The sequence below is a fragment of the Eurosta solidaginis genome, chromosome 2, assembly GCF_040869045.1.
Source record: "Eurosta solidaginis isolate ZX-2024a chromosome 2, ASM4086904v1, whole genome shotgun sequence".
Lineage (NCBI taxonomy): Eukaryota > Metazoa > Arthropoda > Insecta > Diptera > Tephritidae > Eurosta > Eurosta solidaginis.
Genome location: NC_090320.1, coordinates 232,819,982 through 232,842,648, shown reverse-complemented (window position 1 = coordinate 232,842,648; position 22,667 = coordinate 232,819,982). Strand labels below are relative to the sequence as shown.

Sequence of the window (22,667 nt, the reverse complement as noted above, 5' to 3'; positions counted from 1 at the left end):
TGTATCTTTTTTTTTTCTCTCCCTTTATATGCTACACGCACTTACATACATTTTCATAGCGTAAATAGCTGCCCGTAGTTCAACATTTTTTTTTGTTCTGAAGTTGTCTTGGGACGATGCTATAAGCAGCCTTGTTTTGGCTTTGGAGCCTAGGCGGTAGCCCTGGTTAAGAAACCTGTACTACCGTAAAATTTTTCTTTTGCAGCATACATACGTTAATAATAATGAAATTTGAATAAACTTTGTAATTAAAATGGGAATGCTGGTGTTCTGGCTCATTTAGAAGGCACGTAGGGTTACCAGGTAAGGGGCCACCGAAAAATAGGTGCGTCGGTGGCCATGGATTTTGAGGGTGGGCAAAGCACCGGGCGTCGCAACAACACCCGCGGCGCCCCCATGTATATTCGGCCCTTTTCTTTTTTATTTTAATTTTTCAGCGTTTTTTTTTTGGAATTTTTTTTGAAATTGACAGCTGCTAGTTTGATAGGCATGATAGGAATTTTTTCTGTTTATAGCGCAGGAACAGTAAGGTTGGCAAGGACCCGCCCCAGCCGACAATGACTAGCCACTGTGCACCACCACATCATGCCGACCGCCTTCCTTACTGCTTCCACATAGATGCGTATCCATAACAGATGGCGCCCAACGTGGCGCCTGAGGCGCTGGCCGCGGGGGTCAGTCGGGTCAACCTGTGAAGTTGACTATCCCACCAGTCCGAGTGAGCAGCCACAGGAGCTGCCACCTACGTTGCGGTGGGATGGTTGGACGGATCAGGTTGTCCGGGCTGGTCATCGGGGGCAGTGGCCGAAGGAGTCACGGGACTGAACGTCGTGTCCTCCGGACTTTTGTATTCACCCGATGAGGCAGTGCTGCACGCACTTAGTTTTTTTTTGTAAGTGGGATTTTAGTTTGCCGGATGTTGTCCGTAGTCGGTTTTGGAAATATTTTGTCCGCTAATTGGGATTTTTTTTTCTTTTTTAATTTTAAATTTTTCTTTTCTGCCGAATTTGTGTCGTTGGTGTGAGTGCGTGTTTGTATGTGTTGAAAGGACCCCAGCTCATCCCACGTCCCAGGTGGTAAGGTTGAATACCACCTGGATTGTGACGGGTTGAGCTGGGATTCAAAGTGGCACTCCTTCCTGTCCCACCAGACTGGGGGAGCGGTTCCGAAACCGCTCCACCCATTGCGGCGGAGGCAGGAGTGGTGTCCAGCAAGAATGGACGGGAGGCCTCAACACCCCCAACCAGTCCCAGGGGCGAGCCCCTGAAGACTGCCCCTGCGTTGCGGCTGGGCGTGTTGATACCAACCCGGGTGTGCCTGGAGTGACCCTAGTGGCCCCAACCAGTATCGGGGGGCCTTAAGACCCCCTCGCATTGCGGTTGGGAGCACTAGGGACAAGTATGAATGGATTTGTGTTGTTTTTTTTTTTAGTTAAATTTTTTTTCGCCTGTAGCCCGAGTGCCTTCGGGAAGGGGATGCCAGCATTCCCATTGATTATATAAAACATATATATAACTAATCATTTTTTTTTCGCAGCTGATTTTTTTTTTGTACGGCTATCTTTGGGTAATTATTATTTGCGAGTTTTTTTTTTTGTATTCCCTCGCGCTCCTTTTTTATATATATAAATAATTTTTTTCTAATCAATCATCGTTCGGTATACTAGGTGAAGGGGGTGGACTTTAACTTTTTTTTCTTCCCCTCCAATCCCTAACTGCCTTACGTGGCAAAAGTTTTTCTTGACCTACGATTGGACCATTTTTTTTGATATGTCGCGCGATCAGTCTTTCGGGCGACCGGGCCGGAATACTCCGTTCGAGAGTGCGGGTAATTTCCGGGGAAACCAGAACCGGGTCGGTAATAATAAGGGGGCTTTATCCAAGGCCAGGCGTCCCTTGGTGGGGCACACCCCAGTATGGGGACAATACGGAGATCCCGCGGTAATGAACATGGGCTCGGACCTGAATGACCCTCGCGATAAAATGGACAGACCTGTAAGCATCAGTAACCTTAATGCGCCCCTATTAAACACGCATGATATCTCGGGGCTATTGACCAATGTGTCGACCTATGCACCGGATGGAGCCGGTGCCTTACCATTACACCAAGGAGTTAGAAACTCTGGAGAAGCTGCCGGTGATCGGACGAATACCCCAGGAATGCAGGACGAAGCTACTCGTAGAGGCTCGTGGGTGGACGTGCTACACTAGCTGTTCCAGGCTTCGCAGGAGGAAATGCGGAGGGAGATGGGGTCAATCAGAAACAATATGGACCAGCTCAACGCCGCTCTCGAATCTGCGCAGCAATCAATCCATCAGAACCGGAACGCAAATAGGATGGACCGTAACCCACTTCCAACAGTAATACCGCCAATATACCCTGCTCCGAGCAGCATAGTAGTGAAGCCGCAGGAGTGGAAAATCTCGTTCGACGGCACTGGGAGCGTAGCCGATTTCCTTTTTAAACTGAACACCTTGTGTGAGCGCACACAATGCACGGACGAACAAATCATGGCTAGTTTCCACCTGTTTCTTTCCGGGCGGGCCGAAGAATGGTACTGGCTGGACAAAACCCTAATGCGACATATGCCTTTTTATGCTACTCATTGAAAAGAGAGTTTGGCACTTTGAAAACTGACCACGAGATCATGATGGAGATCTCCATGCGAAAGCAAAAAGCAAGTGAGTGCTATGACGTGTTCCACACGGACATAATTTCCTTGAACGCGCGCTTAAGAGAACCCATGTCGGAGCTTCTACTGATTGACATAATAAAAAGAAACGTCAACAGTAGCCTTAAGCTGATGCTTTTTAACGCAGATGTAAGGACCCTTCATGATCTACGCGATGTAGCACGCAGAGGTGAACAAGTGCTGAAAGAAAGCAAGCTGTTGGGAGCTACTTACCCAGGACGGCATGTAAACGAAGCACGCGTGACAGCCCCGGACATAAGGATGGAAGGCGAGGACGGCGAAATGGATCCACAGATAGAGGCACTGGAATATCGACGCAACAGGAGGCCAGACTATTCGGGAATCCAATGCTGGAATTGCCATGCAATGGGCCACTCATACATATACTGCGAGGGGCCCATTAAAAATCCTTTTTGTTTTAAATGTGGGTATAAGGGTATATTTACTCCTAAATGCCCTAGGGACCATCGCAGGCAGGGAAACCAGTACCCGAGCGAGAAGGCGGGGGAACCTCGTTCGGCTTCATAGCTCCCACACCAGCCGGTGCTCGAGGTGTCGTCCCGTGCACCGAACCAAAGGGTGAATCTCTGCATGGAGGTCATGAGCTTCCGAGGTGCAGTAGTACCCTGGCAAAGGAACACCCAAACGTGATAATCACTTACCCTGACAGTACGGACAATTCGAATAGTTCTGAATCCGAGAGTCAAACGTCCTCATCAGCGATGGGAGAGCCGACCGGAATTCTGCAACGCCAGCATAGGGATGTCGCTTGCCAAACGCAATTTCCACCAAACTTAGAAGAAAGGGAACATAGGTATAAACAAATAAGACATACCATCTTCGAACAATACCCGGTATCGGACAATATTTTGAAGTGTAGGAAGAGATACCACAGGAGAGTACAGGAGCGAAGACTGCTGCAAGCCACCACGTTAACGCTTACAGAGGATGAAAGGCCTCTCGTAAAGGCCAAAATTAAAGACAGTTTTCTTGTAGGGCTGTTGGACTCGGGAGCCAACGTCTCCATCTTAGGGAAAAATGGATTAGAATTCCTAGAGGATAACGGCTTCGAATATCAGCCCCTACATGCGTTCGTATATATCGCGGGCGGCAACAAGCAAAAAATTTTAGGCTCAGTATCCCTACCAGTCACCTTCGAAAATATCACAAAGGTTATTCGTTTTTACCTTGTTCCCTCATTGCTCCAAGAAGCGTATTTCGGGGTAGATTTTTGGAGAGCATTTGCGTTAGCTCCCGAAATATTCCCAAGCGTAGAGTGCATAGAGATTAGACTTGAAAAAGAAGAGGAACTTAACCTCCATGAATTGTCACCAGACCGGAAATTAGAATTGCAAAAGGTCATCGAGATGTTTCCTTCGTACGAGAAGTTAGGCCTAGGGAAAACTAAATTAGTGGTCACATTGACACCGGTGATGCCGTTCCCATAAAAAGCAAACATTTCCCTCTTTCGCCACCGAGGCAAGCCGAAGCTTTTAGCGAACTAGACAGGTTACTCGAATTAGGAGTTATAGAAGAATCAAACTCCCCGTGGTGTAGTCCTGTAGTACTGGTCCGGAAACCAGGTAAACTTAGGCTGTGCATAGATTCTAGGAAGGTCAACGCGGTGACTAAGAAAGACTCGTACCCCTGCCCCATATCAATGGGTTATTGAGCAGACTGAAGGATACGCATTTTATTAGTGGCATTGATCTGAAGGACGCGTTCTTCCAGATCAAATTGACAGAGTCCTCCAAGGAAACAACAGCATTCGCAGTTCCGGGGAGGCCTCTGTACCACTTCAAGGTAATGCCATTTGGCCTGTGCAATGGACCCCAGACTATGAGTAGGCTGATGGACAAGGCAATCCCTTCGCGTCTGCGAGAGAACGTCTTTATCTACCTGGACGACCTGATGGTATGCAGCACTAATTTTGAAGACCACCTGAAATTGCTAGCGGAAGTGGCCCAATCTTTGAGAGACGCAGGGCTGACAATAAACGTGAAGAAACGTAAATTTTGTCAGAAGGAAATACGCTACTTAGGGTACTTGATAGGCAGCGGGTGTCTGAAAGTGGATCCGGGAAAAATAGAAGCAATGCAAAACTTCCCGATCCCTAAATCCCCTCGGCAAGTGCGTAGGTTTGTGGGCATCGCAAATTGGTACAGGGCGTTTATTACCAATTTTGCTGACTTGGCAGGTCCCTTGACCGACTGTCTCCGTAAGTCAGCAGGCCCGTTCAAGCTTACCTCTGAAGCTATAGAGGCCTTCGAAAAGCTAAAAGTAGCTTTGAGTTCCGCCCCTGTCTTGGCCCAACCAGACTTTTCAAGGGAATTCGTGATACAATGCGACGCTTCCAAAATAGGTGTTGGCGGAGTGTTGTTCCAGGTCGATGACGAGGGCGCTGAGCATCCGATCGCGTTTGTGTCGAAAAAACTGAATAATGCTCAACGCAATTACACGGTAACCGAGCTGGAATGTCTCGCCGCCATAATCAGCGTGAAACGTTTCCGACCCTATGTGGAGGGATTACCGTTTCGTATTATCACGGACCACTCCAGTCTCAAGTGGTTAATGACACAAAAGGACTTGAGCGGGAGGTTGGCGAGGTGGTCGCTCTTACTGCCAAGATACGACTTTAAAATGGAACATCTTAAGGGCACCCTGAATGTAGTACCAGATGCGCTGTCGCGGTTTGATGCCGATGAGTTGACTTTCACTACCACATCCGGGGAAATAGATTTAGTCTCTCCCGAATTTAGCAGCAACGAATATTTAGACTTGATTCGGACCGTCACCGAAAATGAGGAATCGCTTCCGGATTTACGAGTGGTGGACGGGGTAATTTTCAAACGGGTTAAATTTCGTAAGGGAATGGAAGGGGAAGAAGACTCGCTGTGGTGATTATGGTTGCCGAAAGGGTTGACTGAGGAAGCAGTGAGACTAGCACGTGTTAGGCAGAAGTACTTCTGGCCGCAGCAGGCTAAGGACGTCAGGGACTACGTCCAGCGTTGTAACACCTGCAAAGCTGCAAAACCCACTAATCAGCAGTCGAGACCGCCTATAGAGAATACCTTTGCATCCGAGAGGCCATTTCAGCGATTATATTGCGATTTTCTAGGGCCGTATCCGAGATCTAAGCAGCGCAATCAATTTCTTTTTATAGTACTAGACCATTTTTCAAAATACGTTTGGCTAAAGACCATGCAGAGAGCCACCACTGTTAACGTTATAAATTACTTCGCTTCCGAAATTTTTCCAGCTGTAGGGGTCCCTCAATTTATTCACAGTGACAATGGCAAGCAGTTTATCTCGAAGGAAATGAACCAATTTTTTGCAAATTACGGGGTGACGCACGTGAGGACGGGGTTATATTCTCCTCAATCGAACGCATCCGAGCGCGTTAATAGAGAAATTGTTTCGAAGATTAGGATTTTCCTAAAAGATAAACCTGACCATACCGATTGGGATAAGCATATACCCGAGATTTTATCAGTTTTGAGAAGTGATTTTCATACGGCGATTCAGTGTTCTCCATACTTTGCATTATATGGCCAAAATATGGTCCAACATGCCTCAACGTACAACATTTTAGGGAAACTCGGCAGCCTTCGGGAAGACCAGGTTACGGTAGTAAGACGAGCTGACAAGTTGACTAATATTCCTGAGCAGATCCGTAGAAATTTAGATCAGGCCAAGGATAGGGGAGTAACCACTTATAACAAACGCTCTAGGCAAGTCAACTATAAGGAAGGTCAGGAAGTTTTTCGGAGAAACTTTGCCTTAAGTAACTTCAAACAAGGCATTAACGCCAAATTCCTACCAAAATACCTGAAGTGTCGCGTGCTTCGAAAAATAGGCAATGCACTGTATGATCTCGAAGACCTAAACGGGAAATTGATAGGTCGCTTTCACGCTTCGGACATTCGTCCGCAATGAACCAGAAAGAACGTTTCTTTGCCAAATTACAATTTGACTTTTTTTATATACCTACCAATTGGACCTCTTTTTTTGTCTGGGCGTTTTGGCGGTCGGGGACATCTCGCCCAGTATCCTCCCCGAGCACTGACCTCATAGGATGTTCACACGCGTACTCACCGAGGACCGTGAACCCCTGGCAGTCCACGCTTAGGTCGGACTAGCCTTTCGGAGTTTGGACGAGTTCTCCAGATCAAAATGTCTACACCTTTTTTTTTTGTTTTGCATTCCGGTGGGAGCGATAACCACTAGAAATCATCTTTCGGAGTTTTGACGAGTTCTCCATAACAAATGTCTAATTAGATTAGATTAGATTAGATTAGATTAGATTATTTATTTATTACGGCCAGAAGCCTAATTCGTAAATTTGAAAATATTACAGTTTTTTATCTTATAGCTAAGTTTTTACAATGTTCATATAATTTTGTTTTAAATACTGTTATTTGGTTGCAACTTTTTATATCCATAGGCAGATCATTGTAACTTTCCAGACCCTTGTAGAAAATGTTCTGTTGATCAATTTCAGTTCTAAAAAACGGCAATTTGAAATTATGTTTGCTCCTCGTATTTATGTTATGAGTTTGCTCAACTAATGCTATATTTTTATTTAAATACTCAGGTAAATTTCCATGTTTGATATTAAATATGAATTTCATGGAGTGGAAAAAAATCTTTTGTTTCACACTTAACCAGTCTAAAGTCTTCAACATGTCAGCCGTTCGTGTATCTCTAGGTTTCTGAAGAATAAATCTCATGCATCTATTTTGAAGCTTTTGGAGCTTGTCTACTTCTTTATCCGATATTATGAATAGAATGGACGGGCAGTACACGAAGTGCGATTCTATAACTGTTTTATATAAGATTATTTTGTACTTTTTCTGAATGAATTTAGTTGTTCTCTGCATCACTCCTATTTTATTAGCAACTTTTTTAATTGTATAATTTATATGATCTTCAAATTTGAGTTTATTATCAATTATTATTCCTAAGTATTTTATACTGTTAACTCTTTGTATGATTTCATCATTTATTTTTAGCTCGGCTATATCATCCTCATTGATATTCCTCCGTGTTATTATCATATATTTAGTTTTATTTATGTTTAGTTTCAGTCTATTACCACACAACCATTTATACAAGTTATTTAGTTCATGTTGAATTTTGGCGAGTGCAGTATTAATATTATTTTCACTTATCATAATTAATGTATCATCCGCAAAAAGTCTAATTTCACAACCTTCGATAAAATTGACTATGTCATTTATGTATATAAGAAATAATATAGGTGCCAATACTGAGCCTTGAGGTAACCCTATGGGTACCTCTAATTCATCCGACGTCACAGCATTTATAACTGTTTTCTGCTTTCTCTGCTTCAAATAGTTGCGGAACCATTTAAGTTCAATATCAGTTATGCCAATCCGCTGCATTTTTATACTCAGTTGAGCAGAGCTCACAGAGTATATTAACTTTGATTGCATAACGGTTGGTTGTACAGGTATAAAGGAATCGAGACAGATATAGACTTCCATATATCAAAATCATCAGTATCGAAAAAAATTCGATTGAGCCATGTCCGTCCGTCCGTCCGTCTGTCCGTTAACACGATAACTTGAGTAAATTTTGAGATATCTCGATGAAATTTGGTACGTAGGTTCCTGGGAACTCATCTCAGATCGATATTTAAAATGAACGATATCGGACAATAACCACGCCCACTTTTTCGATATCGAAAATTTCGAAAAATCGAAAAAGTGCGATAATTCATTACCAAATACGCATTAAGCGATGAAACTTGATAGGTGAGTTGAGCTTATGACGCAGAATAGAAAACTAGTAAAATTTTGGACAATGGGCGTGGCACCGCCCACTTTTAAATGAAGGTAATTTAGAAGTTTTGCAAGCTGTAATTTGGCAGTCGTTGATTATATCATGATGAAATTTGGCAGGAACGTTACTCTTATTACTTTATGTCTGCTTAATAAAAATTAGCCAAATCGGAGAACGACCACACCCACTTTTTAAAAAATTTTTTTTTTAAATTCAAATTTTAAAAGAAAAGTTAATATCTTTAAAGCATATAAGTAAATTATGCCAACATTCAACTCCAGTAATGATATGGTGCAACAAAATACAAAAATAAAAAAAAATTTCAAAATGGGCGTGGCTCCGCCATTTTTCATTTAATTTGTCTAGGATGCTTGTAATGCCATAAGTCGAACAAAAATTAACCAATCCTTGTGAAATTTGGTAGAGGCTTAGCTTCTAGGACGATAACTGTTTTCTGTGAAAAAGGGCGAAATCGGTTGAAGCCACGCCCAGTTTTTATACACGGTCGACCGTCTGTCCTTCCGCTCGGCCGTTAACACGATCACTTGAGAAAAAATCTATATATCTTTACTAAACTCAGTTCACGTACTTATCTGAACTCACTTTGTATTGGTATAAAAAATGGCCGAAATCCGACTATGACCACGCCCACTTTTTCGATATCGAAAATTACGAAAAATGAAAAAGATGCCATAATTATATACCAAATACGAAAAAAGGAATGAAACATGGTAATTGTATTGGTCTATTGACGCAAAATATAACTTTAGAAAAAAACTTGGTAAAATGGGTGTGACACCTATAATATTAAGTAGAAGAAAATGAAAAAGTTTTGCAGAGCGAAATCAAAAGCCCTTGGAATCTTGGAAGGAATACTGTACGTGGTATTACATATATAAATAAACTAGCGGTACCCGACAGATGATGTTCTGAATCACCCTGGTCCACATTTTGATAGATATCTCGAAAAGGCGTTCACATATAGAACTAAGGCCCACTCCTTTTTAAAATACTCATTAACACCTTTCATTTGATACCCATATCGTACAAAAAAATTCTAGAGTCACCCCTGGCCCACCTTTATGACGATATCTCGAAAAGGCATCCACCTATAGAACTAAGGCCAACTCCCTTTTAAAATACTCATTAACACCTTTCATTTGATACCCATATCGTATAAACAAATTCTAGAGTCACCCCTAGTCCACCTTTATGTCGATATCTCGAAAAGGCATCCACCTATAGAGCTAAGGCCCACGCCCTTTTAAAATACTCATTAACACCTTTCATTTGATACGGCGATATCTCGAAAAGGCGTCCACCTATAGAACTAAGGCCCACACCCTTTTGAAATACTCATTAGCACCTTTCATTTGATATCCATATTGTACAAACGCATTCTAGAGTCACCCCTGGTCCACCTTTATGTCGATATCTCGAAAAGGTGTCCACCTATAGAACTAAGGCCCATGCCTTTTTAAAATACTCATTAACACCTTTCATTTGATACCCATATCGTACAAAAAAATTCTAGAGTCACCCCTGGCCCACCTTTATGACGATATCTCGAAAAGGCATCCACCTATAGAACTAAGGCCAACTCCCTTTTAAAATACTCATTAACACCTTTCATTTGATACCCATATCGTATAAACAAATTCTAGAGTCACCCCTAGTCCACCTTTATGTCGATATCTCGAAAAGGCATCCACCTATAGAGCTAAGGCCCACGCCCTTTTAAAATACTCATTAACACCTTTCATTTGATACGGCGATATCTCGAAAAGGCGTCCACCTATAGAACTAAGGCCCACACCCTTTTGAAATACTCATTAGCACCTTTCATTTGATATCCATATTGTACAAACGCATTCTAGAGTCACCCCTGGTCCACGTTTATGGCGATAACCCGAAAAGGCGTCCACCCATAGAACAAAGGACCACTCCCTTTTCAAACATTTATTACACTTTTCGTTTGACACCCATATTGTACAAACACATTCTGGAGTCAACCCAGGTCCACTTTTATAACGATATTCCGAAAAGGCGTCCACCTATAGAACTAAGGCCCACTGCCTTTTAAAATACTCATTAACACCTTTCATTTGATACTCATATCGTACAAACAAATTCTACAGTCACTCCTGGTCCATCTTTATGGCCATATCTCGAAAAGGCGTCCATCTATAGAACTTAGGCCCACACTCTTTTAAAATACTCATTAATACCTTTTATTTGATGCCCATATCGTACAAAATAAATTCTAGAGTCACCCCTGGTCCACCTTTATGGCGATATCTCGAAAAGACGTCCACCTATAGAACTTAGGCCCACTCCCTTTTAAAATTATCATTAACACATTTCATTTCATACCCATATCGTACAAACAAATTCTCGAGTCACGCCTGGTCCACCTTTATGGCGATATCCCTAAATGGCGCCCATCTATAGATCTATGGCCCACTTCCTCTTAAAATACTCTTTAATAACTTCTATTTGATACACATGTCATACAAACACATTCCAGGGTTACCCTAGGTTCCTTTTACAACATGGTGATTTCCCTTACTTTGTCTCCACAGCTCTCAACTGAGTATGTAATGTTCGGTTACACCCGAACTTAGCCTTCCTTACTTGTTTTTATTAATATCTCTCTATCCACCGTTTCAAAAGCTCTTTTGAGGTCAAGGAAAACTGAAACCACTACTTTTTTGTTGTTTAGTTCTTCTTTCCAATCAGATATCACCAAGTTCAGCGCTGTCTCACAGGAGTGTTTTTTCCTAAATCCTGACTGTTGGTATACTAGTATATTATTTACTTCAAGATGATTCACCAACTGATTCTTAACAACGACTTCGAGAATTTTAGCATCACTTGGAAGGGTATTTATGGGTCTAAGTTCTTCAGGTTGCATTGTCTTTTTAACTTTTTCCACAGGTATTATTGTTGACGTTTTCCACATTTCAGGTACTACACCATCTTCTAAGCTGTTATTGATTATTTGAGCATAGAAATATCCGGTATACGATATACAATCTTTTAGTACACCTTCGGATAGCAGTTTTCTTCCACCTATTTTTTATTTAAAGTCTGTTAGGATATTAATAACATCATCGGTGGTAATTTCAGCAAACTTTAATTTTGAATGGACTTGTGTATCCTCTAGTGCTACTTGACAGGTTTCGATGTTATTATTAATTTCAATCACACTGTTTACAAAAAATCTATTTAGACCATTCGCCAGATCGGTTTCGTTTTCAACCAGTATGCCATCCAGTATCACCTTTTTTATCCCTTCGTTATCTTTAGTTTGGTTGACCGTTTGTTTGAGATATTTCCACATTTCTTTAGCATTATATTCATTCAAAATGATTTTATTCTCCATATACTTTATATTTTTAATTTGACTAATTTTTTGTAAGACCTATTTATATTTTTATATTCATCCCACTCTCCAGTTTGCAACGCACGCGTGTACATATTGTATTTATATTTATTCATTTGTGCCAATTCTCTGTCATACCATTTATTCATTAACTTGATATGCCCTTCTTTTTCGTACGTTAAACTTCCCATAGCCTGAATCATTATATTATTAATTAATTCGACTTTTACATCAATTGATAAGTTTATAGTAAAGTTGAAGTTAAATGATCTAAGGATGCTTATTAAAATATCGCTATTATATTTGTCCCATGCTATGATTTTCCTGGTCAGTCTCATCTTGTATACTTTGGACGTTTTAATATTAAATTTTATAGTTTCATGATCAGATATTTTGTATTTCTGCAAATTATTACAGAGAATTTCATCCGAGTTTGAAAATAATAGATCAATTTTCGATTCACTTGTATCTGTGATTCGCGTATTAAATTCTATTTTTTGGCTCATCCCCATCACAGCAAATATCTCATTTAATTTAGTACTATATGTTGAAATGCAGTTCATGTTAATATTAAAATCACCGACTACTATATTGTGGTTACTTTTTTCATATTTATCAATTAGGATTTCATTTAGGTATTCAACAAAAGCTGCATCACTAGTGCTCGGCGAATGGTACAGAACTCCAATCTGCCACTTTTTATCAACCTTCTTCAGTTTTATTACAATGCACCAAACGATTTCATTTATGTTATCATTATAGATTACTTTAACATCAATTGTACTATGTACATAAACTAACACACCTCCTGTGTGCCTGCTATGGGAATCACATCTTATCATTTTATAGGTTGCTATTTTTAATTCATTGTCTAGAATATCTTTGGTTGTACATGTTTCAGAGCACAGTATGATGCCTGGTCTATGAACTTCCGCCAAAACTTCCAACTCTGATTTGTTAGCTACTAGGCTATTTATGTTTAAATAGATGCATTTAAAGTCATTGTTGATGTCCTTTGTGGATCTTTTTTGGTACTTTGATACCCTACGTTGCATAACATTAGCATGGTCCAGGTGAGCCAGTGGCCTGATTGCTAGTTGCTAATATCCTAGCCTTTGTTTTTTTACATTTAAGTGTTTTAAGTAGACAGGGCAATGTCTGCTATTGCACGGGTGATTGGTATCAAGCCCTGGATTAAATTTCTCATTAGCTCTAATAAAATTTATGCACATGTTTTTTGGTTGTTCCTTGCACTCCATGGGTTTATGTTTACCCAAGCATTTGCTACAAACATCTTCATTTTTGCATTCACTAGCTTTATGGTTGTATCCTTTACATTTAAAACACATTGTTATATCAACACCATCGTATACTTTGCACCTTTCCCATCCTATATTCAGTTTATCTAATTTTAACGCTTCTGTAAATATTTCCACATCCACCTCAACTATTGCATTATAATAATTTTTGTGACTAACTTTAACATTATATTGCTTAATAATTTTTACTTCACCCTGTTCAAAGCATTTATTTTGTTTTCGTAGACATTCAGTTAATTCATCACCATTATTTTCAAATTGCATACCTATTATAAATAGTCTTGGTTTATATTCACGAGGTATCTTTATCTCATATTCATTGCTAATTTCTTTGTCCATTATTTCTTTTATTTTCTCTCTTTCATTTTCATCAACACTATCGATCACCATAATACCAATATTACCAGCTTTAATATGTTATCTTTAGTTCCTTAGGATTAATTTTATTGTTTAAATCTTTCTTGGTTTTTTCACACGATTGTTTTACTTTCGGTTTAACAATAATAGGAGTACGTTTCTTTAATTCAGGCACTGTAGTAACTTTGCTTTTGTTTTCATCTTTTTTATTATTATTTTTCATTACTTCTGCATATGACAGCCCATTTTCCTTATTATTACTACTAATTTTCTTTATTTCGTTACATATCTTTTCACTGTCTTTACCAATTATTTCAGTTTTATTTTTCACTTCTTCTATCATTTCATATAAGCTTTTTATCTCACCAATTTTTTTTTTCAAACAGCTTTTGTGATCTTTCCATAGTTGCTACTCTTTGAGTATATCGATCCTCTACAGCTTCCAATAAAGCCTTTATTTCATTTTGGCTTTTCTTCATCACCTCTTCAAACTCATATTTATACTCATTTAATATTGTATTGTTTTTTTTCACACTCATTTGCATTTCTTGTAGCACCAAGTCTACATTCTGAATATATGTAACACATTCATCACACATAAATCGTGCCATAGGTTTTTCCTCAAACATTTTAACACAATATTTATCAACACCTGCACATGCAAGGCTTAAATTGCACACTTTATTACACACACCCTCGCATCGTATACCTGTCTCTCCTCTTATAGAGTGATTGCATTTCGCGCACATACCCATTTTGCTTTTGCCTTATTTCGATTTACTTCACCGTTTATTAGTATATGTATGTGTTTAAATTTGTTTATTAAATAAATTTATTTGAGTCTTTTTTCTCAAAGTTAACTCCTATTATATTAGGAATTCAATACCGTATTATTACATTATTTTTTACATTTTGTGAAGCGCGAACGAAACACTTTATTTTGCACAACTTTTTATTAATTTCTTAAAATGTTTTACCACAATTTTCCTGCTCGAAAAATGTGCACAAGGTTTTCACGTCTGCTCGCTATCAGCATTTTGCCGCAAAGCCCTTTCGAACTAGGAAACAGAATTAATTCCCAACTTAACTTAACCTTTTTTTGATGGACCTATGTTGCCTGGCTAGCTCAGTCGGTAGAGCATGAGACTCTTATCTCAGGGGTGAGTCGTGCCCCACGTTGATTGGCATCGGAGGCCCCTGGCAGCGGCTTCCCACAGCGGATCCGGTTTCCTGTTCGCTTCATCGCCAGGTCTTCAAAGCGAAGCAGGTTTGTTAGGGTCTGCTGCTACGGTCTACGGTTACGGTCCACTTGGGAGCGTATTCGCGCGAATACACCTAGTGTTGGGGCGAAAGTTGCGATAAAAAGTATCGAAAAACAAGGAAAAAAACAGACCGGCCATCACTAGCGAAAAAAGCCATGAGTTTCCGGCAAGAAAAAAAGGAGGAAGGTTGGTAAATTGCTTGAGCAAAATTTTTGGCGGCCCTGCAATTATATATAAGGGATCATATAACACTTAGGGACACAACTTCTACAGCAAAGGCGTCAAGCTCAGTTAATATACTGCTTCAGTAACTTTATTACTCACTTCAACTGCGCCTTCCCAACGATACTCAACTAATCACAAAACACCCTCGCCGGCTGTGCGCGTAAACAGGTAAATGCCCAGAAACTAGGAAGGAGTCGATAGCGCAAAGTACCGAAACCATTCATTCCGACAAACCTCGCTTCTACCCGTCTAATTTTGGGTGGTAATAAACCTTACACCGGTTGTGTTGTGTTGACCCAAGATCCAGTTGAAGTAGGTCGGCGTTCACAGTAACACCTAGTGAGATAAACTCCTTCCTCTACGTTTACGAAGAACACTACCACCTGCGGAAAGCGTCCGACACCACCTCCGCCTCCAGGGCCAGCAGTACGCTGCCGCGTAATACAACTAACGTCGAAATGGCCAAGTCATCCGGCTCGTAAAGGCCAGCACGAAGCTTTATCGCCACCCGGGTCATTCGGTTACCTCGGACCAAAGCGCCAACCACCACCAACGGCGCCTACTATTACCACGGGCATCACCATCGGTAGTACCTCCCCCAACCCCTTCATTAGCGCCAGCCACGGGCGCAACAACCACCAGACGTACCGCCACCACCAGATGCAACGCACGTAGCGGGGCCGCGACCATAGGCCTGCGGCCACTAATGTTAACACCAACAGCAGGCGGTACCAACGACAGCAATACTAGCCGCAACCTTATCAGCTACGTCCATACCGGCTACAACAATACTAGCCGCAACATTATCAGCTACGACCATACCGGCTACAACAATACTAGCCGCAACCTTATCAGCTACGACCATACGGGCTACAACAATACTAGCCGCAACCTTATCAGCTACGACCATACCGGCTACAACAATACTAGCCGCAACCTTATCAGCCACGACTATTCAGGCTACAAAGATACCAGCGTAACAATACCAGCTACAACAACAACCGCAGGGCAGCGAACCTAGGCCTGCGGCCATCCCGATTACGATAACGAATATCAGCGGTTAAAGCGGTGAGTTCGTTCCGATACTGACTAAATATACGTATTGGTAGCCTCAACCTTGTTCTTTCATTTTTTTTTATGACTCTGCAACAACATATAGTATTAATATACAAACATATTCAAATTTAATGCTACAACCCTAGTATAGAATCTTAACATGTAATACATACATACATGCATATACCTAAGTTAAAGAGAGCAAGCAGCATCCACTTGTAGTAAAGTTAAAAAAGTAGACGTAACGTAATGTTAAGTTAAAGAGGTTTAATTAACTTAGAAGCAAGAAAAAAAACAAAACAATACCAGCACTGACTGGTAAATGCAAAAGAGTTTACGTTTTACCTGAACATGTAAAACGATTTCATTAATTTTACTATAAATTTAAAAGTTCACGTTTTACCTGAGCATGTAAAACGATTCCGTTAAATTTACTATAAATTTAAAAGTTTACGTTTTACTCGAATATGTAAAACGATTTCGTTGATGAGTATGATTTACTATGAAGATGAATTTAAAAGTTTACGTTTTACTTGAATATGTGAAACGATTTCTTCGAGGAGTATGATTTACACCAAATTTAATCTTAATTGCTTTTATAACAAATTTTCTTAGTACATATTACATATTAGTGTCATTATACTATGCGTTATACCAATTTGCTATTTTGTTAAACTCAAAATAAGTTCTACTACAACAACATAATAATTTTGTATGGGGGCCCCAATTATCGGAATTTGTATACAAACTTTATAGCCCTAAAATATGTTTTGTGAATAACAAAAAAAAAAGGGCATTACACCAAATTTTTACTTTGTATGTAGTATATTTACTATCCATAAGCACATTTAATTACATTTTTTTTTCTCACACCAAGCTTTTATAACCTTTATCAAAAAAAAAAGGGGGTGACATAAATATAGGTATAGCTTGAAATATTACGAGCAAAAGTAAGAGAAAAGAAAGGAACCCCCAACAGGACAAACTTAGCCAGACTTAAATATTCATATTAGATTTCGTTTTCAATTTCGGCCCAATAAAGTGGGAAACTGTTGGATCATTTTTTTTTTCTCTCCCTTTATATGCTACACGCACTTACATACATTTTCATAGCGTAAATAGCTGCTCGTAGTTCAACATTTTTTTTGTTCTGAAGTTGTCTTGGGACGATGCTATAAGCAGCCTTGTTTTGGCTTTGGAGCCTAGGCGGTAGCCCTGGTTAAGAAACCTGTACTACCGTAAAAATTTTTTTTGTAGCATACATACGTTAATAATAAGGAAATTTGAATAAACTTTGTAATTAAAATGGGAATACTGGTGTTCTGGCTCATTTAGAAGGCACGGAGGGTTACCAGGTAAGGGGCCACCGAAAAATAGGTGCGTCGGTGGCCATGGATTTTGAGGGTGGGCAAAGCACCGGGCGTCGCAACAACACCCGCGGCGCCCCCATGTATATCCGGCCCTTTTCTTTTTTATTTTAATTTTTCAGCGTTTTTTTTTTTTGAATTTCAGCAGTTAGTAACCGGTCGTGTCCGGTTCGGTAATTTTTTTTTGCGTCACATAGTTTTTGTTTAGCTTTTTTTGAATTTTTAAATTTTGAATGTTGTAACGGTCTGTCCGTGACATCCGGTTCGGCCGGATGTTGTTTTAGTTTGACCAACAAAGGACACACAGCGGACTTCGAAAACGCGAAAATATTAGACGTTGAGGGGAAAGAACGAACGCGAATGACTCTGGAAGCTCTACGAATACAACAAAAATCAATACTGCAATGAATCTCAAAGAAGACGTCAACAATATAAACAGCGATTATATGACGGCATTATCAGCCAATGGACGAAGCAGGAAACATGAATGGAGGCAGTAAATTAAATATAGTTTTGTTTATTACAGGGATGCACCTTAACGTTAAGCTAATCGTTTATAAAAAAATTTCCACCGTTTCCGTTGAAACACTTCGAAATATTATCGATAAAGAAATTAGCCGTGTTTTTTAACACGCGTATATCCGTTTACGCTTAAACTTTATATTGACTGCTAAGCGACAAACTATAAATACACCTCTGAAATTGCTGCGCATAAATTTTGTCCTACTAAATTTCAATACGCATTATACTCAGATGTAACTGAAATATGTGTCTTTGTTTCACCCTCTACACTAATTCTATGTATTCTATGTGTGTCCACAATACATCGCAACTGACTCAGCTATATGTTATACCCTATGGCCATCAGAGCGTTGCGTCTCCGCTTTTCGGTACACCCTGTTGCTGTAGCTAGTTGTTTAACCACAGCCGCTAGATGGGTCTCCTAAGCATTATCTAAGCGAGGATAGGCGTTTTTTAACACGCGCAAACGAAACGTATACGCGCGTGTTAAAAAACACGGCTATTATCAAGATAAATTGTATCTCGTTTTTAACCGAAACGAAAAGCTTTCGTTAACGTTAAAAACGTTAACAAAAACGTGATACTTTATGTTTGAATTGTGCTGGCAATGCTATAGCCATGGTGAAGCCGTAAGGTGGTAACAGCGAGCGGACATACACACACAAACTCCATGTAATTTGTTTGTGTAGTTCGTTGGTGGTAATGTCGAAAATACTCTGAGAAATGTTCGTACTGTCAAAATTCATGAGAAAAGTTGCAATCAGCTTGGCTAATGCTTTCACCTTTAATGACTCCGCCATCAATCAGCTTTGCCAGCATAGTTTGAAATTAATAATCAACATAAACGATTTAATTTCGTTTTGATATGGCAGAAAGTGAAACGAAATCATTTCGTTGATTTGACGTTCTTAACGTTAATAAACGAAACGAAATGACTTTGTTTCGTTTATTAACGTTAATTATCGTAACGAAATGATATCGGTTCGTTGGTTAAGCATGCCTGGTTTATTAATGTGTTGGATGTTGAAAGTTTCAATGTTATAAATTGAATGTAAGTATTATGTTAACAACAGAGTGATGTAAATTGTGTAATTCTAACTAATGTGTTAATGTTTGTTTTGTTTTATATCATATTTTATGATAAATATACAGTCTCCCTGATGAAGATGAAAAAATTTCAACGAAACGCGTAGGACGAAAAGAGAAACCTTGTGTTTTGTCTTTATTTTATCGGCCGAAAAGCTCAAAATAATTACAATTGTAACAGAAAATTGGCACAAAATAAATATAGTAATATTAAAACTTTTGTTAGTACTATGTTATATTCTTATCTAATAAGGCATTAAGCCTTCAGAATAAGGAAATGGATTTTTTTTTTATTATTTCGAACCTAATTTGGAATTTTCAAACCCAATATTAGAAAGTTTAAAATTATTCGAATATTTGTTTAAGTACTAGAGCGCAAAATTTCGGATGTACGGACCTAGTTCCGAAAGTTCGAAATTTTGAAAACCTTTTCTAAGTTAATTTCGAAATTGGCAATGGCATAATTTAAATTGTAAAACATTTCGCGCGCATTGAATAATCTATTAGCATTTTTTTTCTTCTTTTTTTGTAACTTATATTCGAGCAAGTTTTTGCATTAACTCATTAAAAGTTAGCAGGAGGAATTATAAAATAAGAAAATTACGCGCGAAGTGCTTTACAACAAATTGATACTGATACCAATTTATACCATTGGAAATTTGTATTTTAGCTAGATTATTGCTATAAAATATTTATCCCTTTAGTTTAGGAGTATACTTAGCTCAACATTTTTTTTTTACTACAAACCCGTTTAAAAAAAAAGTAGTTATAATAAATAAGCTATATTTAAGCCAACTACTATTTAAATTTTTTTTTGCATAAATTTTGCTTCGAGAAAATAAAATTGAAAAGATTTTAAAATAAGAAAAGGTTAAATGTTGAAAACTTTTTCCATTTAATTTTTTTTGTTTACTGCAGTGAAAATTTGAATGCAAGGATTTTTTTTTAGATAAACATAATTAATTTTTTTTCTTGTATAACAAAATTGACGCGCTTTTGAAGCGCATTAAAAAGTTATTTAGGCATTTGGTTGGCCAGCGTGTGCTAGGCGAAAAGAGTATGAAATTTAATAAATAAATAAACTGCTTTATTAAAAATTATATTTTTTCATATATTTTTTCGAAGCCATTTGACTCTCATGCTTTGCCTAACTGTTCACATGCATACATATATTTAGAATATATATATATATATATATAATATTTATTAAAATCAGAAAGAAAACAAAATTTTTTTTTTAAGCCGCGCTCGTACTAATAAGTGTATGTTAGTAAACATTTAATGTATATAAGTATTCAAATCAAAAAGGGAAACATTTACTACTAAATTAATACTAATATTGTATAACCACTTAAATATTACATAAAACCAGGAAACAAAATAAACATCTACTTAGACTGAAGGTAAAAAAAAAAAACAAAAAAAAAAGAAAAGAGGAAGGATATATAAAATTAAAATTAATGTTAAACCAGATAACATGAAGTAAAAGATAAAATAAAATGAATTAGAATAAAATACAATAAAACTGAGCTAAATATTCAAAAAAACCTAAACTACCATAGAATAAAATAAAATAATAAAGGTGGGATAGGATAAGATTAGAAAATAAAAGGACTGCCATATAAATCAGTCGGCAACGTATCCTAACTAATCTAGTTTTAGAATTAGTATGACAGTTTTTTTTTCAACTTGTGTGTTGTCTAACCTTTGAAAAGAATATGTAATACAGCCGTTTTTAAATACACGCAACATTAATTTTTTTATGCCTTAGCATACTTCAATTAAGCCTTAGTATCATATCACTAGGGCACCTAAGGTAATTCAGGTACCTAGGGTAATTCAGGTACGGCCACCGAAATCAGGTGCGTCGGTGGCGATGGATTTGAGGGTGGGATAAGCACCGCGCGTCGCAACAACAACCGCGGCGCCCTCTATGTTATTCGGCCCTTTCTTTTTTTCCTTTAATTTTCAGCATTTTTTTTTTTTTTTTGGATTTTCAGCGTTTGGTAACCGGTCATTTCCGGTTCGGTTAATTTTATTCCTTTTCTTTTGCGTTTAGTTTTTTTTGAAGTTTGTTTTAAATTTCTGTATTTTGAATTTCGTTTTTAATTTAGCGGTCTGTCCGCGACATCGGGTTCGGCCGGATGTTGTTTTAGTTTGAAATTATAAGCGTTTTGAGTCGTCTCTGCGCTTCAGTCAGTTTTGAAAGGCATGCTATAACCTTTTTTCTGTTTATGGCGCAGGACAGCAAGGTTGGCAAGAACCCAGCCCAGCCGACATGACTAGCCACAGTGCACCACGATATCATGCCGACTGCCTTCCTTGCTGCTCCATTGTAGATGCGTTTCCATAACACGTTCCTGTCCTAAGCTCCGCTTTAATCGAAGTTGGGTATTCTGCATTACGACGGAATCGTAACGAGAAAAGGAAGAACAAATGATTTTTCGAAATCAGCTGTTTGTACGGAATGTGTGAACATTGGAACAAAATAAATTAAAGAAAAATTGTAAAAAACACTGAAAAACGTCCATATTTTATTATCCACGCCATTTTGTACAAAAAAAAGTAATAGAATATATTGCCGCCGTGTTATATTTTTTTGAGTGAAGTGCTTTCATAATTGTAAGTGTGTTTTTGTCGTTCTTTTGGCCAATTCCCTGCCGTGGCCACCAAGTTTTGTTAAAACGGATTCCTGCACGAATATAGTTAGCATTTTCTGAATTTTATGGATGCTAATTTCATTGCACTGGCCAAAAATACTTTATGAAGACTTATTTATTCCTTGCGCAAGGATTGTTTATGTTTTCGCTTTACCTTCCTCTACTCCGGCAGCTTGCTTTGGCATATAAGTGGACCCAACCAACAGATAGAAATTATAGCTGTCTATTATAATGGAATCAATAGCCGCGGAATTATTTGTGGAGTTGGAAAGCAAAGCATACGAAAATGGTCAGGCGAGAATGGAAAGGTAAATATTGCGAGATTTGTGTAATCCATTTGAGATGAGTGACGAATTGTAAGAAATTGAACTTAAAAGTGGTAAAGTTTAATGACTTATTTTTTTATTTAGGTTCAAAAAAACTTTCGACTTAATAAGGATGCTTTCAAGTATGTGTGGGATACATTTGCGGGGCAAATACGTCCAAGGACTTCGACATCGACATGTTGTTTTTGACCTGGAAACATATAAAAAACAATCATCATCAAGGCTTCTACGTTTCTTACCAAGTTTTACTTACATTTTTGTTAAAATTCTGTTGTAAATTGATAAAAAAAATAAAAATAAAATATAATAAAGGTTATGTTTGGGTTCTTCGATTGTGTAGTATGAACACGATCAGAATTATACCAAATGATTTCTCTCACGATGGAAGAAGAAGAAGAGAAAATTGTGTTTGAATGTTTATTTCAAAATGACAGGGTATTACGTAGGTAATTAACCTAAATGGACAAAATATACAAAAATGTTATAAAAAAAAATGTTATATTTACATTAAATTAGGGTTCACCGCTGTAACTAATTTACAAATATATAAAAGAATTCAAGTACCGTTCAAGTGACCAGTTTTAAGCTGGATACATTGGTTCTTT

The 22,667-nt window shown here is 38.6% G+C and overlaps 1 long non-coding RNA gene across 1 annotated transcript; it reads left to right on the top strand.

The window, feature by feature from the left end:
• The first annotated feature begins 21,563 nt into the window (after positions 1–21,563).
• LOC137242651 (uncharacterized) lies at positions 21,564–22,373 on the top strand. Its single transcript, XR_010950321.1, has 2 exons — positions 21,564–22,044; positions 22,147–22,373. It is a non-coding gene; the product is annotated as an uncharacterized lncRNA (long non-coding RNA).
• Positions 22,374–22,667: the final 294 nt, after the last annotated feature.